This window comes from Amphibalanus amphitrite, unplaced genomic scaffold (assembly GCF_019059575.1).
Source record: "Amphibalanus amphitrite isolate SeventyFive unplaced genomic scaffold, NRLGWU_Aamphi_draft 000067F_arrow, whole genome shotgun sequence".
NCBI classification, from domain to species: Eukaryota; Metazoa; Arthropoda; class Thecostraca; order Balanomorpha; family Balanidae; genus Amphibalanus; species Amphibalanus amphitrite.
The window spans coordinates 514,292-529,536 of record NW_024881563.1 but is presented as its reverse complement, the minus strand read 5'-3'; the positions used below and the strand labels follow the sequence as shown (position 1 = coordinate 529,536).

General features: G+C 47.3%; 1 protein-coding gene and 1 long non-coding RNA gene across 3 annotated transcripts in view; one reads left to right on the top strand and one right to left on the bottom strand.

The window, feature by feature from the left end:
• The window catches only part of LOC122378894 (protein strawberry notch homolog 1-like), a 550,127-nt gene that overhangs the window by 483,170 nt on the left and 51,712 nt on the right, over positions 1-15,245 (bottom strand). The gene's annotated exons all lie outside the window — the stretch shown is intronic.
• LOC122378895 lies at positions 7,061-15,176 on the top strand. The gene is made up of 3 exons (XR_006256102.1): positions 7,061-7,558; positions 13,705-14,508; positions 14,787-15,176. It is a non-coding gene; the product is annotated as an uncharacterized LOC122378895 (long non-coding RNA).

Genomic DNA, 15,245 nt, shown 5'->3' with positions numbered 1-15,245 from the left:
CGCAGAATATCGAAAAGACAAAATATCGAACGCAAAATATCGAACAGACAAAATATCGAAAATGCAAAATATGGAACGCAGAATATCGAAAAGGCAAAATATCGAACGCAGAGTATCGAAAAGACAAAACATCGAACGCAAAATATCGAACAGACAAAATATCGAACGCAAAATATCGAAAAGGCAGAATATCGAACGCAGAATATCGAAAAGGCAAAATATCGAACGCAAAATATCGAAATGACAAAATAACGAACGCAAAGCGTCGAAAAGGTAAAATATCGACTTGAAATGGCCCTCTGCGGACTGCTTAGAGCTCTGTCGAACTCTGTCGAAATTAGGTTTCGCTCGACAGATCTTCCGGGGCTATCAAACATAGGCGGATCCAAACCAGAGTTTTGGGAGGGGCAAACCATCACAATTGTTTCTTTTCATGCACTGCCATAGACGTAATGTTAAAAATGATGTCCTTTGTGGAGGGCAATTGCCCTATTTGCCCTCCCCTGGATCCGCCACTGCAATCAAACACCGTTTGAGTTTTGAAAATCGGTCCAGTAGCTTCGGAGATAGGAGGGGGGGGGGCTCTAAATAGCCCCCCCCCAGTCAGTTGTGTTATGGAATATACCCCAGTCAGGCGCGGGTTAACATCATTTTAATTTCATTGCGTCGCCCATAAATCGTGCATTTTTATGTTTGTGGGTATCTATAGCAGCAAGGGTCTATTCCTTCTTAGTTAACATCTGTCATCCAAAATTAACAAACAACAATTGTCGTCCAAGATCCCTTGCATGCGTCAATTTTTGTACTTCCATGCAGGCTTTTTTGGGTCCGATGCAAGTCTCTGAGAGCCATCAAAAGCCTTTCAATCCTACGAGTATACTGCTTTCTGAAACCCTTCAGCAACTTCTGAGGGACCGACCCTGGTCGGAGGGCTCATTCGGTCTGGGGAGTCATGTAGGTCTCTGGAGGAGCCTCTAAGGGGTCGGTTTCCAAGGGGCTTTTAAACACGGTCTTCTAAGAACGGTCTCGTAGGGCCCTTAATGGTCCACTGCGGATCCAGAAAAGTGGGTTGAGATGCTGAGGGTGGTGGCTAGACTAAAACAAGATTAGATGATGAAAACTAGCTGCATTTGCTTCGTTATGCTTTATTTGAGATAGGTACACTGTAATTTCAAATATTTTGCAGAACTTGTGTGTTTGGGTATAGTTTTCCAAAATCTTCGTTTTTCATAAAGCAATGATAATCACTCTAAAAAATATCGGGGGGCCAAACTTCCAGAGGGGCCCCTTGAGAAAACTTTGCACCCCCATCCGAAATTACCTTCCGCCGCCACTGCTGAGATCTTCAAAAAAAATATCAGAGTTTTCCAAGTCTGTCATGGACCCGCTGATTGCTCTTTGAGGCCTACATATAACAGAGGGCCCGATGAGTTCGACAGAGCTCTAAGGAGTCCGCAGAGGGCCATTTCAAGTCGATATTTTACCTTTTCGACACTTTGCGTTCGTTATTTTGTCTTTTCGATATTTTGCGTTCGATATTTTGCCTTTTCGATATTTTGCGTTCGATATTTTGCCTTTTCGATATTTTGCGTTCGATATTTTGTCTGTTCGATATTTTGCGTTCGATATTTTGTCTTTTCGATATTCTGCGTTCGATATTTAGCCTTTTCGATATTTTGTCTTTCGATATTTTGTCTTTCAATATTTTGTCTTTCGATATTTTGCCTTTCGATATTTTGTCTTTCAATATTTTGTCTTTCGATATTTTGTCTTTCGATATTTTGCGTTTCGATAGTTTGCGTTTCGATAGTTTGCCACTTCGTTCGCGGCGCTCGCACGGGTCGGACCTGTCCGTACTTCGGCGATTGCGGCGCAGCTGATCAACGGGAGTATTGACGATATAGTCACTGTTGAGTGTTGAGATATTAATTTCAAATAGTTAGTGCTTGCGTTACTGGTTTCAATTTATTGCTCATTTCTGATTTATACTGAAAGCCATTTAAGTAGTTCTATTTCTGATACACAGTAGCGTCACGTTTGTCTTTTTTTCTGGTGTAGGCTGTAGGTAATAAATTTTGGAGGTCTAGGGCGCTGGTAACATGGCAGTTGTGACTATGGACCAGATTAGTGCTCTCATAGCAGAGGCAGTGGAAAAGGAAACAGCAGGTATGAAAAGAGATATCATGGCTCTTCAAGCAGAGAACAAAAATTTGAGTGAAAAAGTAACCAAACTGGAGTGGGCTCTAGATGAGGCCGAGCAATACAACAGAAAAACCTCATTGATCCTAGGTGGGGAGGGAGTGCCAGAGGGTTAACATGATGAGTCTCCGGCGGAGACACGTGAGACTGCTCTCAAACTCATCAAAGAAAAACTCAATGTAAACCTGAAAGGGGCAACTTCAGCCTGCCACCGCCTAAGAAACAAAAAAAAAAGGATCCTCATTAAATTTCAGGACCTTGATGACAGGGATGCAGTATACCAGGCCAAATTTAACCAAACAGGTGACTTCAAAGAGTGTCCATGAAAACTTGACGGACAAAAGAGCCCGCATGGTCAAATATCTGGGGGACATGCGTGCCAAGCAGCAGGTCCTCAACTTCCATACAAAAAATGGAGTCATCCTAGCAAGGGACTCAGCTGATAAAAGATATGCCAGGATCCAGCCATGGTACAATGAACAGGAAATCCTGGATGCCATGAATGCTGCTCCGCTCAAGTCTGACCAACAACCCAACCAGGGTAGATTTCTGAGGTCCCAGACCCTTCAGGCCATCCCACGGGACCTTGTGGTCAAGCGCACAGCTGACCTAGAGGAGATAGCAGAAATCAAAACAGACACCCATCGTCAGAAGGGTAAGTCCAGAGCAAACATGAAGTAAGCAAAGTGCTGTTCTGACTAAGGAGATGCAGTACTATGACATGGCTCACAGTTTCACAAACTGCAAGGAAAACAGGTAATGGTGGAATGCGATACTGCAGCCTGGACACTGCATTCTGAGATGCAGGAGAGTCATGGCCGCGCAGCTGGCCCTAGCTATTAGATATAACTCATGCTTGACTATGAGCATAATAAATAGCCCCCCAGACATACTTCTGCCAGCTTCGCCATTGAGCTATTGAAGCTGCGTGGAACTATGCGAGTGGTTGTGTGCGTGAAAGAATGTCTGCATGCTGAATAAGCATGAGCCTGGCAGAAAGGCTGTTTTAACCAACATGAATGAATGCATGCTGCAAGAGCATGAGCCTGGCAGATAGGCTGTTTTAAACTGTTTTAACCTTGGGCACTGGGGGGCTAGCCATACTCATACTTGTATAATAATCATAGGCCACTTTGGCCTCTCAGCCAGGGTCAAGCTGTGCGGTGTTTGGATGCTGACTGGTGTCAACATTGAATTGCTGAGTCCAGTCACATGGATGAGTAGGCATTTATGGGAACTGTTGTTTGCCTGCAGCACCAACATGGAAGCAGTTGGTCTTTGTGAGATGGGTAATTGGGGTCTATGTCAATGGGTGCAGCACTCCCAAATAATACATCAATGATGGCACAGCTATCCAGGGTGGAGCGTTTTTTAGCTACCAACCCACATGCTACTGAACATGTACTTGCTCTGGCACCGATGATGAGACTGGTCTAAATTGAAATAAGCTGAATTGAAAAATGTTTCAAGTGAGCTAATCCAGCCCAACTGCCTATACACCCTGCACTCTATTCACCTACCTGGTAAACTGCATCACTGAAGTAAACTGTTACTTTGTTTGTCTTGTTTAACCATCACAAAGATTGATTCTGTGTGGTAGCATGAGTGGGATCATGTGGCCTTACATGTGATGTTGTATTGCTTGAGCTCATTCTGTCTCTAGTGTTTCATTGTTTTGAGCATACAAAAATACAAAAAAAAAACATAAAATACAAAAAAAAAATAATTTATTCATTATTTTTCTTTGCTGTATTTCCATGTGACTGATACAAGTCACGTGATATATTCGATGCCTCTCTTTGCCACTGCCGCGCGACAATAATCAAGGATGATGTAAACTATTTCACGTCCGTCAAACTTAGGACGACTTCGGTCTAACGGTTGCGGATCTGCTCCGGATCGGTTGGCATCCTTGTGCCTTGAGCAATTAATGAGCATGCCTCCGCTTGTGTGCGGGCGCATCGGATGTCTGACGGTGTATGGCTGCGGGCCCGGTCGTGCGGACGCTCGTCGGGACCTCGGCGGTTGCCAGACAGCCGCCACCCCAGTTCTTGGGTTCGCGGCTTGGTGGACGGGGGTTCGCGGGTTCTGCGGCTGCTGGCGGGGCTCGGGCCTGCTTCTGCACTTGTTAGCGGATGTCCGATGCGGTTGGATGTGTTCGGGGCCTAGCGGGCGTTCGGTCTGCCCAGGGGTCTGCCGGGGGCGGTTTCGCGACTGGTGACCCGCTGAGCTGTTTTTTTTTGTGTGTGTGGTCCCAACAGGTCCTAACCATTCATATTGAATTTTATTGTCAACCGAAACTTACTGCATGGTTGATCGGTGTCCTGGACCTCCAGAACAGCACTGAGTGCCAAATAAATTTTGACTTAAAGGTTTTTGGAGGTCACTCCATAGCTGATTACTATCTCAAATTAAATGAGCGCTCTAACGTGCAAGGAACTTCCAGATCAGCTCAACAAAAAGTTTAATCCTTTTGTAAATGTAGCATCAAGTGATCTGGAAGTGACGCATGAAAAATATGAATACATTAGACAAAATTGTAATTATTATAAAAATACAAATTTATCTTCAGACTTAGACAGAAAACATCTCAACATTTTACACACTAATGTCAGATCAATTCTTTCTGACATGAAGTTCGAGGAATTCCAACATTTTGTAGAATCTTCAGCCATTAATTGGCATGTAGTTTGTGTATCTGAATCATGGCTATCAGATAGCATGATACCTCTCCGCCAACTAGCTGGATACACCGGATATTTCAAAAACCGACAGTCAAAAACGGGTGGAGGTGTCATAGTATATTTGAACGATGAATTCATAACAAAATCATCAGAAATTCACATCGACGATCTAACTCAGGAAATTTTAATGATCAATGTCAGATGTCTTCAAATTTCACGTTTATTGTAAGCCAAGCATACAAACCACCAGGGGCTGATCATGACCTTTTCATGAAAGAACTTATCATTTGCCTAGAAAAAATAGATGAACTAAACAAAACTGCCTTCTTGTGTGGCGACTTTAATTTGGACTTATTTTTGGTACATAAAGATAACCAATGCCACGCCTTTTTAACAAACTTCTGACTTTTGAATATTTACCAACAATAAGCAAAACTACTCGCCTTTCAGACAACAAACTTTCTCTTATAGACAATATTTTTTGCAACACAATAGATTTCATAAATAAATCCGGGATCATATATGATGACATCTCTGACCATTTCCCCATATTTGTATCGTGTGCAACCTTCTCTTCCAACAGAACGAAGACAGCTACTCCTTACTCAGTTTTTGACAAAAACAAAATGGAGGAGTTATCGCATTTTCTTTCTCAGGAGCTCTGCGATTACAACACCATATTAGACCCCAATGAAGCCTGTAATGCAATCATAAATGCCTATCAGAAAGGAATCGACAAATACAGCAAAATAGTGATGCAAAATCGCAAACGCAGTTCCATCAAGCCATGGATCACTCCCGCCATTCTGGCCTCTATTAACAGAAAGCATACACTCTTTGTCAAAAAATATAAGAACCCTACAGTCGAAAATAGTACAACATATGCCGCATATAGAAACAAGCTAAATGAAGTAATTCGAACTTCAAAAAGAATTTATTTTCAAAACCAATTACAGGCCAACAAGGCAAATTAAAAAAATGTGGCAGCTTCTTAACAGTATCACTAAAGGGAACAAAACCAGTCAACAAATATCACTAGAATTTACTCTACCAAATGGAGATATTATCGATGGTAAAGAAGATATTGCAAAGTCTTTCAATAAATTCTTTATCGATGTTGGTGAACAGCTACAGCATAAGATCCCCTCTAGCAGCTTGGACCCATTTAGATATATTGTCCCACAACCAAACTACTCTTTTGACACCCTTGAGGAAACCAATTCTGATGAATTAATACAAATAGTTAAGACTACGAAAAACACAGGAGCTGGGATAGACATAATAAATGCATCAATTTTCAAAGGAACATATTCATCTATCATTCACGCACTAGTGCACTTTATTAATTTATGCTTAAGTGCTGGAGTCTTTCCTGAGGCACTGAAAATTGCAGTGGTAAAACCGATTTATAAATCTGGGGATAAGAAGTTATTTAGTAACTATAGGCCTATAAGCATTCTACCATACCTGTCTAAAATACTTGAAAAGATCATATACATAAGAATGACAAGATACCTTCATGATGCCCAAATTCTAAATCGGTCTCAATTTGGTTTTCAAAAAAATAAATCTACCTACATGCCCTTACTTTTGCTCCAAGACTACATCACTACTTCACTGGAAGCTGGCAAAATTACCTGTGGTATTTATTTGGATCTAAAGAAAGCCTTTGATACTGTTGATCATTCCAGTTTACTAGAAAAAATTACAGATTTATGGATTTGGTGGTGCATCGCTACATCTTATTGAATCATACCTAACGAACAGATTACAATGTGTGGAGTACCAGGAAATCAAATCAGATTTCAAAAAAGTAAAAATTGGGGTTCCTCAAGGCTCCATATTAGGTCCACTGCTATTTCTTCTTTATATTAACGATTTACCAAACATCACTAATAAAACATACGTAAAATTTCTCCTTTATGCAGATGATACCGCGATTTTCTTTGAAGCAACAAACAAAAAGAGCCTTGAAAATATCATTATCTGCGAAGCTAAACTTATCTGCTCCTGGCTACAAATGAACAAGCTTACCCTTAACACTCAAAACACCATATATCAAATATACAGTAACGCAAGCAATGAATTTGATCTAGACATACAATTAAATAATGACTCTATAAAAAAGGAACACACAGTGTTGTGACTTGTTTTGATTTAGTTGCGGCGATCGGACGAGAATCTCGCAAAAATAGGCGTTTGCGGCGAACCCCGATGCGTTGTTTGTATCAGCGACAGTTTGCCACGAGGGAGTTGCCGAGAATGAGCCGGCACTGATCTGTTTGCGTGAAATGAAAGGTGAAAGGTCAGTATTTTTGATTATTGTGCCACTGACAATGATGAGCAGTTGGCCGTGGATATTAAACTGATAAACTGTGGCTAGACAACTGATATATTGTGGACATTACGCTCGTTGCGGCAATTATGGCGCGAGTTCCACGTGCCATTGGGGCTGATATTGCTAATTTAGATTATTTACTTTGTATTTGAGCCTTAAGATCTAGCACATTGTAAAACTGGTACATTTCCTCGTGCATTTGGGCAGTGGCAGGTGTAATAGGTTGTACTGTTGTGTGTCACCAGCTGAGCGTGATCCAGCTGATGTACCAGACGGGAACCAGTCGAGTGTGAGCCGACTGGCCACTTGTCCCACCGCTGCGCCAAAAACACATCTGGTCAGTAATTGCTATCTTTATTTGTAACAGAACAAATGCCAGTTGTAACTTGTCATTTCTGCTGATTGGAATTTATGTGCATCTGGCAAATGTGCATTTTGTGTCCGCATTTCGTACAATGTGTGAACTGTCCGCATCAATGTCCGCATTGGATCCTTGGTTATGTTGTAAATGTGATTATTGGTTGTTCTTTTGCAGAAAACCACACACTCTTTGGACTTGCTGCACACATGTTCTGGATTCCAATCATGTTCTGCAATACCATGTCTTTCCTATGTACCTTTTTTGTTTCTTTTATTTAGTTGTGCAGGCAAGAGTGCGTTGAAAGAGTTTTGGCACGGCAGAGGTGGGCACAGTTTTCAGATGTGTTTGAAGTTTCAAAGATTCATTGATGTGATGTGAAGTGCTTTGAAAGTACAAATTTGATGGACATTTGCTGTGGGTGAACTGCTCAAGGAGAAGATGTCACTCAAGAGCGAGCGTGCCCTCAGGAAGGGAAATCTAACCAGGACCAGGAGGAGGGCTTTTGTACTTGTTGACACTGCGGGAAGTAAGAGGGAGCTCTGCTCGGTACTCAAAGACCTGGACGTTGCTCTTCAAGCGCTCCTGGAGGTCAATGAGAAGTATGGGTTGTCACTGGAAGATGAAGATGAGAGACGCAAGTGTGAGGTATATGGAGAGGAAGCAACAGAGGAGCACCGACTTGCGGTTGAGAGAGTTGAGGCTCATCTCAAGGGCCGAGCGGATGAAACCCCCTCTGTGTCGGCAGTGGCGCATTCGTCTGCATCGTCGAAAGCTGCAGCTCAGCATGCCACCAGGATGGCTGAAGTAGAGAACAAGGTTCGAGAAATGGAGCTCAAGCAGTTGCAGATCCGCCTGCAGAGAGAAGAAGAAGAGCAGAGTCTTCGTCGAGAGCGACAGCTTCAGGAAAAGCAGGATGCCTTGAATGCTGCGAAGTTGAAGACAGAATTGACGAGAGCAGCGGAGAATGAGCTGGCTTGGGATAGAAGGGAGGATTTTGTTGTAGCTGAACAGCAGGAACAGCAGGAAAATGGTCAGGAAGCCAAGCAGAAAGTGGGCAAGAGAAGAATCACTGCAGATAAAATGGCAACAGAAAATCAACTCTTCTATCACAGCTTGCCTCGGCTGAAGCTGCCGACCTTCAGTGGGTCAGTGGAGGATTGGCCAAGGTGGCACTCCCTCTTCTCGGCCATGGTTGATAGGCAGGACTTGACCAATGATGAGAAGATGGCACATCTCCAAAATTCTGTCTCTGGATCAGCAAGGGCACTCATCGGAGGCATGATATGTGACGGGAGCTCTTACTCTGATGCGCTGAAGGCTCTCAAGGAGAGATATGGACAAGAGGTGGACATTGTGCATGCGACTCTGAAAGCTGTCTTCAGCTGCGCACCTCCTAAGGCTTTTGATGCAAAGTCGCTGGAGAAGTACCATGGTGCAGTTCATGGGGCATGCACCACTCTGAAGACAATGAAGTTTGAGGGTGACCTGCAGTCGTGCGAAAATCTGAGGCGGATGGTCAGCAAGCTTCCCCTTGATCTCAGGAAATCATGGGCAGAGCACACTCTTGGGTTGGAGCGGCCCACTCTGACTGAATTTGATGAGTGGCTGCGCACGCAGGTGGCAGTGCTACTTCGATGTGAAGCATCAGCTCCATCTGCATCAACGACCAGGCAGCAGAAGAATGTCGGGTTGTTTGTAACAACAACCACCGCCAGCTCCAGATCAGGTGAGAGGGTCTGTGTAATCTGTGGAGGAACTCACGGGCTCTGGTCATGTGAGCAGTTTCGGGCACTGACACCAGATGAGAGGGCTGAAGTTGTTGCTCGTAGTGGCCTTTGTTTCAGCTGCCTTCGAGCTGGTCACCGAAGTCGAGGCTGCAGGACTGCACGGACATGTGGCATCGAAGGATGCACGTTTCGCCACAACCGACTACTACACGGAAGCAGGAGAGTGCGAAGGCCGACCACGTTGCCGGTGAATGGTGCTGGAGAAGTCAGAAAGTCGGCCAACGAAGCAACCATCGCGTCCGTGAGACAAGAAGCTACTGGAGAGCACTCTTCTGTTCTTCTCCAAGTTGTTCCAGTGCGTGTACATGGATCGGATGGGAAGTTCAAGGACACCCTTGCGCTTCTGGACCCAGGTGCCCAGACCTCGCTGTGCAACGTCTCATTGCTCGATGAACTACAGGTGGCTGGAGAGGTTCAGTCACTCCGGCTTAACAGTGTTGAAGCAGCCGGCGAACAGAAAATGTCAAGACGAGTCCAGTTGGAGCTCTCTCCTCTGGGAGAACCACAGGATCGCTCGAAGAGGATATGCGTGCCAGAAGCGTTCTCAGTCGAGAAAGTAAACGTGCGTGCACCCAGCGTGAACCGCCGGCAGCTGCGCGGTCTCAAACATCTTGAAGGACTCACGATTCCTGACCTCTCGGGTGGACAAGTTGAACTTCTCTTGGGCGCTAATGTGTTGGAGGCTGTGCTTCAGCGAGAAGCACGAGTGGGCAGACCTGGAGAACCGGTGGCCATCCGGACAGCTTTCGGATGGTCGCTGACTGGATCGCTTGCTGGCATGGTGCCAGGACACCACCGCGAAGTGATGTTCATCAGCAAGTCGTCCCACCAGCGGTCAGATGAAGATCTGTCGAGCATGATGAATGACTGGTGGAGTACGGAATCCTTCGGCACGACATGCACAGATAAGCAGGCTCTGACGCCGGAGGACAAGAGGGCGCTGGGAATCCTAGAAAGGACGACGCGGTGTGAAGACGGCAAGTACGAAGTTGGGCTCCTCTGGCGAGATGAGCAAGGGAGAATGCCAGACAACTATGGGTCGGCGCATGGTCGGCTGGAATCTCTGGAAAGAAGTCTGAAGAAGAATCCAGAGCGCGCAGAGGCCTATCAGGCAGTACTGGAGAGCTACGTGCAACAGGGATATGCGCGGAAGTTGTCAAGTGCGGAAAGTGAAGAGACAAAGAAGAAGCGATGGATTCTTCCGCATCATGCTGTTATCCGTCCAGACAAACCAAAACCGAGAGTGGTTTTTGATGCAGCTGCACAGAGCAGAGGAACGTCGCTGAACGGTGAGCTGCTGAAAGGGCCGGATCTAATGCAGAACCTGCAAGGCGTGCTTCTACGATTCAGGGAACAGCAGTACGCACTGGTAGCCGATATCTACCAGATGTTCCATCAGATTCAGGTACGACCCGAGGATCAACCAGCTTTGTCCTTCCTCTGGCGTGACATGGATGCCACGAGGAAACCTGACCTCTACCAGATGCTTGTTGTAATATTTGGTGCCAGATGCAGTCCCTGTATTGCAAACTACGTCCTACGCCGAGCTCTGTCGGTGGATACCGAGGCAGAGGACACCGAAGGTGACCCACCCCTGTTCTCGAGCTTCTATGTGGACGATTTTCTTCGTTCAGAAAGGTCACCTGAGGAAGCCCTGGCAGTCATGGAAAAGGTTACCTCGCTGCTGGCAAAGGCAGGCTTTCGACTAACGAAATGGAGGTCAAGTCACCCGGAGATCCTTCAACATGTACCCGAAGACGACCGCGACGAAACACAGAAAACGGTGACTTCATGTGAAAGCGAAGCAGGAAAGGCACTCGGTTGTGTGTGGTCGCCGAAAGAAGACACCTTGAGCATCCGAGTGAGGAGTTCAACCGGACCATCCACGAAGAGAGGAGTTGTCAGGACGGCAGCCACTGTGTTCGACCCTCTGGGACTGCTTTCGCCATTCCTATTGAAGGTGAAAATCTTGATCCAGAGACTGTGGACTCTGAAGATTGACTGGGATGAAGAGATTACAGGCGCCGAGTTGTCCCAATGGAAGATTTGGCTGAACGAGCTGTCAGAAGTCGAACGCATCAGGGTCCCACGCTGTCTGAAGGCGTCCGCAACCAGCGGTGTCACAAGCGTTCAGCTTCACATATTTTCAGATGCATCTGAAGACGCATTCGCTGCGGTGGCGTACACACGGATGACTGATGTGAATGATCAGCATACGGTCAGCCTTGTGATGTCCAGGACCAGGGTCGCTCCGCTCAAACAACTTTCCATAGTGCGTTTGGAGCTCCAAGCCGCTGTGCTCGCTGTGAGATTAGCGAGGACCATTCAAGACGAGCTCACCTACGAGTTTGAGGACGTCATATTCTGGACTGACAGTCAAGTAGTCCTTCAGTTCATAGCGAACGAAAGCAGACTATTTCAGACCTTTGTAGCGAACCGAGTGTCGGAGATCCGTGACTCGACCGACCCGTCTCAGTGGAAGCACGTCCCTGGCAAGCAGAATCCGGCGGATGCAGGCTCTCGTGGGCTCTCAGTCGCTCTGCTCAAATCCTCCGACCTATGGTGGAGGGGGCCTGACTTCCTCAGAAGAGACCGTGATGACTGGCCGCCCAGTCTTCAGACGCCCGCTCTCCTGCCAGATGAACCAGAGCTGAAGAAGAAGACGGCGAAGGAGGCCACCACTTTTGTCGGTACGGCAGCTGCGGCCGAAGCTCCTCTGGTTGACGCTGCGCCGTTTTCCTCGTGGAACAAGTATCGACGCGTGGTTGCTTGGATCCACAGGTTCGTCTCGAACGCGCGCTCCAAGATCAAGAAACGCGGACAGCTGACAGTCGAAGAACTGCTGGAAGCAGAAAGGTTCATCATCAAGGAAGACCAGAAGCTGGAGAGGGTGACGCCACAACCAGGTCTGTCGCTGGTCACAGACAGCGAGGGACTTAGACGGGTGGAAGGTCGTCTGACACACGCTTCAGCTGAAGTTTGTCACCAGCCGATCGTTCTCCATCAAGACAGTCACGTCACACGCCTGATTGTGACTGAACTACATGAGCAGTGTCTTCATGCTGGTCTCAACCACACGCTCAACCTCTTCAGGGAAAAATACTGGACGCCCAAAGCCCGGGCTACTGTGAAGAAAATTATCTGGCGATGCGCAGTGTGCCGGAACAGACGAGCCATGCCTGTCAACCCGAGGATGGCAGATCTACCAGGTGAGCGGTTTGACATGTCCCGACCATTTTCATCTGTGGGTCTCGACTTCCTTGGTCCGGTCCGAGTCAAGAAGTTCCGGAAAACCGAAAAACGGTACATCATGCTAGCGACCTGCTTAGCCACCAGGGCGATTCATCTTGAGGTTGTCGAAGCTCTTGATACGAGCTCGTTCTTGATGGCGCTACGCCGGTTTATTGCGCGGCGCGGTCGGCCACAGCTCATATGGTCCGACAATGGAACAAACTTCGTCGGTGGAGAGAGGGAACTGCGAGAGAACATTAAAGCGTGGAACCAAGAGCAGATATGCGACGCTTTGTCACAACGCAACATTCAGTGGAAATTCAACCCCCCAGCAGCCAGCCATATGGGAGGCATCTGGGAGAGACTTGTCGCCTCTGTAAAGAGAGCTCTCCGAGCAGTTCTGGGAAACCAGATTGTACCCGATGATGTCCTTCACACCGTGGTGCTCGAAGTTGAGTACCAGGTGAACTCGAGACCACTGACCTACGTGTCTGGTCATGGAAACGATCCTGAGTCAATAAGTCCGAACCACTTTCTACTCGGTGCGAGGCCCAACGGAGGCGTTCTGCCCCCCGGAGTCTTCGGAGAAAACGATGAGATGTCTCGAAAACGGTGGAGGCAGAGCCAGGCTCTTGCAAATCGAGTCTGGCTCAGGTGGCTCAAAGAATATCTACCGACACTGATCGCTCGGAAGAAGTGGACCAGGGACACGCGCAATCTCGTCGTCGATGACGTAGTTCTGCTGATGATAGAAGATACTCCCCGGGGCTACTGGCCCCTAGGAGTTGTACAGGAAGTGTATACAAGTGGAGATGGGGTCGTACGTTCGGCATTGGTCCGGACCGCGACGGGTACCTACAAGCGCCCGTGCACAAAGCTCTGCCTACTTGAGGGGCAGAGAGTATGAGGAGAGTGGAGATGACTGAGTCAGCATGCCAAGAGCTGACATGAGCTCTCTGCCCATTGCCGACCGTTGAACAGCACTGCTCTACTTTTAACCATTGTTTATTTAGTTTATTTTGTTTTCCTGTTTCTTCTCCCGCCCGCATTCATTAATGATACACCTGTGTTCCATCCATCCTAAGTGTCCTTTTCCTCGTCCAGGCTGGCCAGCGGTGGCTGGACACACTGGTGGACGACGGCGGAGGGCAGGAGGACGTCTGTAGCTTTCTGGCGGGTCGCCGGTGAGCGACTCACGGCTGGACAGACGCGCGGTTCGCCGAGGACGTCTGGATGGAGCGGGCGGCGTCCTGTGTCGCCGAGCTGGCTGGTGACCGGCGGTCGGCGCGGTCAGGATGCTGTTCGTGGGGACTCACCTCTGCGGGCCGTGGCTTCTGCGTGCTCGAGCTGGCGCTGCATGCCGTCTGGGGTCGGCTCGCCGCGTCGCTGATGCCGGAAGCTGACGGAGGGCATCGGATGGCGTGTTGTGTTATCGAAGGGCGAGCGGCGGCTCTGAGTGATTCGGAGCGGGCCGCGCGTCGGCTCGTGTCGCGTCTCGTGGTGTGGCGCTAGGCGTCAGTGAGACAGTGTTTGTGTTGTGTGCCGTGCGCTCCGGACGCCTCGGCCATGAACTCTCTGAAGTATTAACGACTCTGGTGTCGTAGAAGATGGTCTTTGTGTTCGAGCTGGCGGCTACCAGGCCTTCTGTGTTGTGTACTGAAGGTAGTTCGTTGTGGCAGTGAACTGACGCTGTGTATGGCTCATGCGGCTCAGGGAGTTTCCTCCGAAACTGGGGGGAGGATGTTGTGACTTGTTTTGATTTAGTTGCGGCGATCGGACGAGAATCTCGCAAAAATAGGCGTTTGCGGCGAACCCCGATGCGTTGTTTGTATCAGCGACAGTTTGCCACGAGGGAGTTGCCGAGAATGAGCCGGCACTGATCTGTTTGCGTGAAATGAAAGGTGAAAGGTCAGTATTTTTGATTATTGTGCCACTGACAATGATGAGCAGTTGGCCGTGGATATTAAACTGATAAACTGTGGCTAGACAACTGATATATTGTGGACATTACGCTCGTTGCGGCAATTATGGCGCGAGTTCCACGTGCCATTGGGGCTGATATTGCTAATTTAGATTATTTACTTTGTATTTGAGCCTTAAGATCTAGCACATTGTAAAACTGGTACATTTCCTCGTGCATTTGGGCAGTGGCAGGTGTAATAGGTTGTACTGTTGTGTGTCACCAGCTGAGCGTGATCCAGCTGATGTACCAGACGGGAACCAGTCGAGTGTGAGCCGACTGGCCACTTGTCCCACCGCTGCGCCAAAAACACATCTGGTCAGTAATTGCTATCTTTATTTGTAACAGAACAAATGCCAGTTGTAACTTGTCATTTCTGCTGATTGGAATTTATGTGCATCTGGCAAATGTGCATTTTGTGTCCGCATTTCGTACAATGTGTGAACTGTCCGCATCAATGTCCGCATTTGATCCTTGGTTATGTTGTAAATGTGATTATTGGTTGTTCTTTTGCAGAAAACCACACACTCTTTGGACTTGCTGCACACATGTTCTGGATTCCAATCATGTTCTGCAATACCATGTCTTTCCTATGTACCTTTTTTGTTTCTTTTATTTAGTTGTGCAGGCAAGAGTGCGTTGAAAGAGTTTTGGCACGGCAGAGGTGGGCACACACAGTAAAATA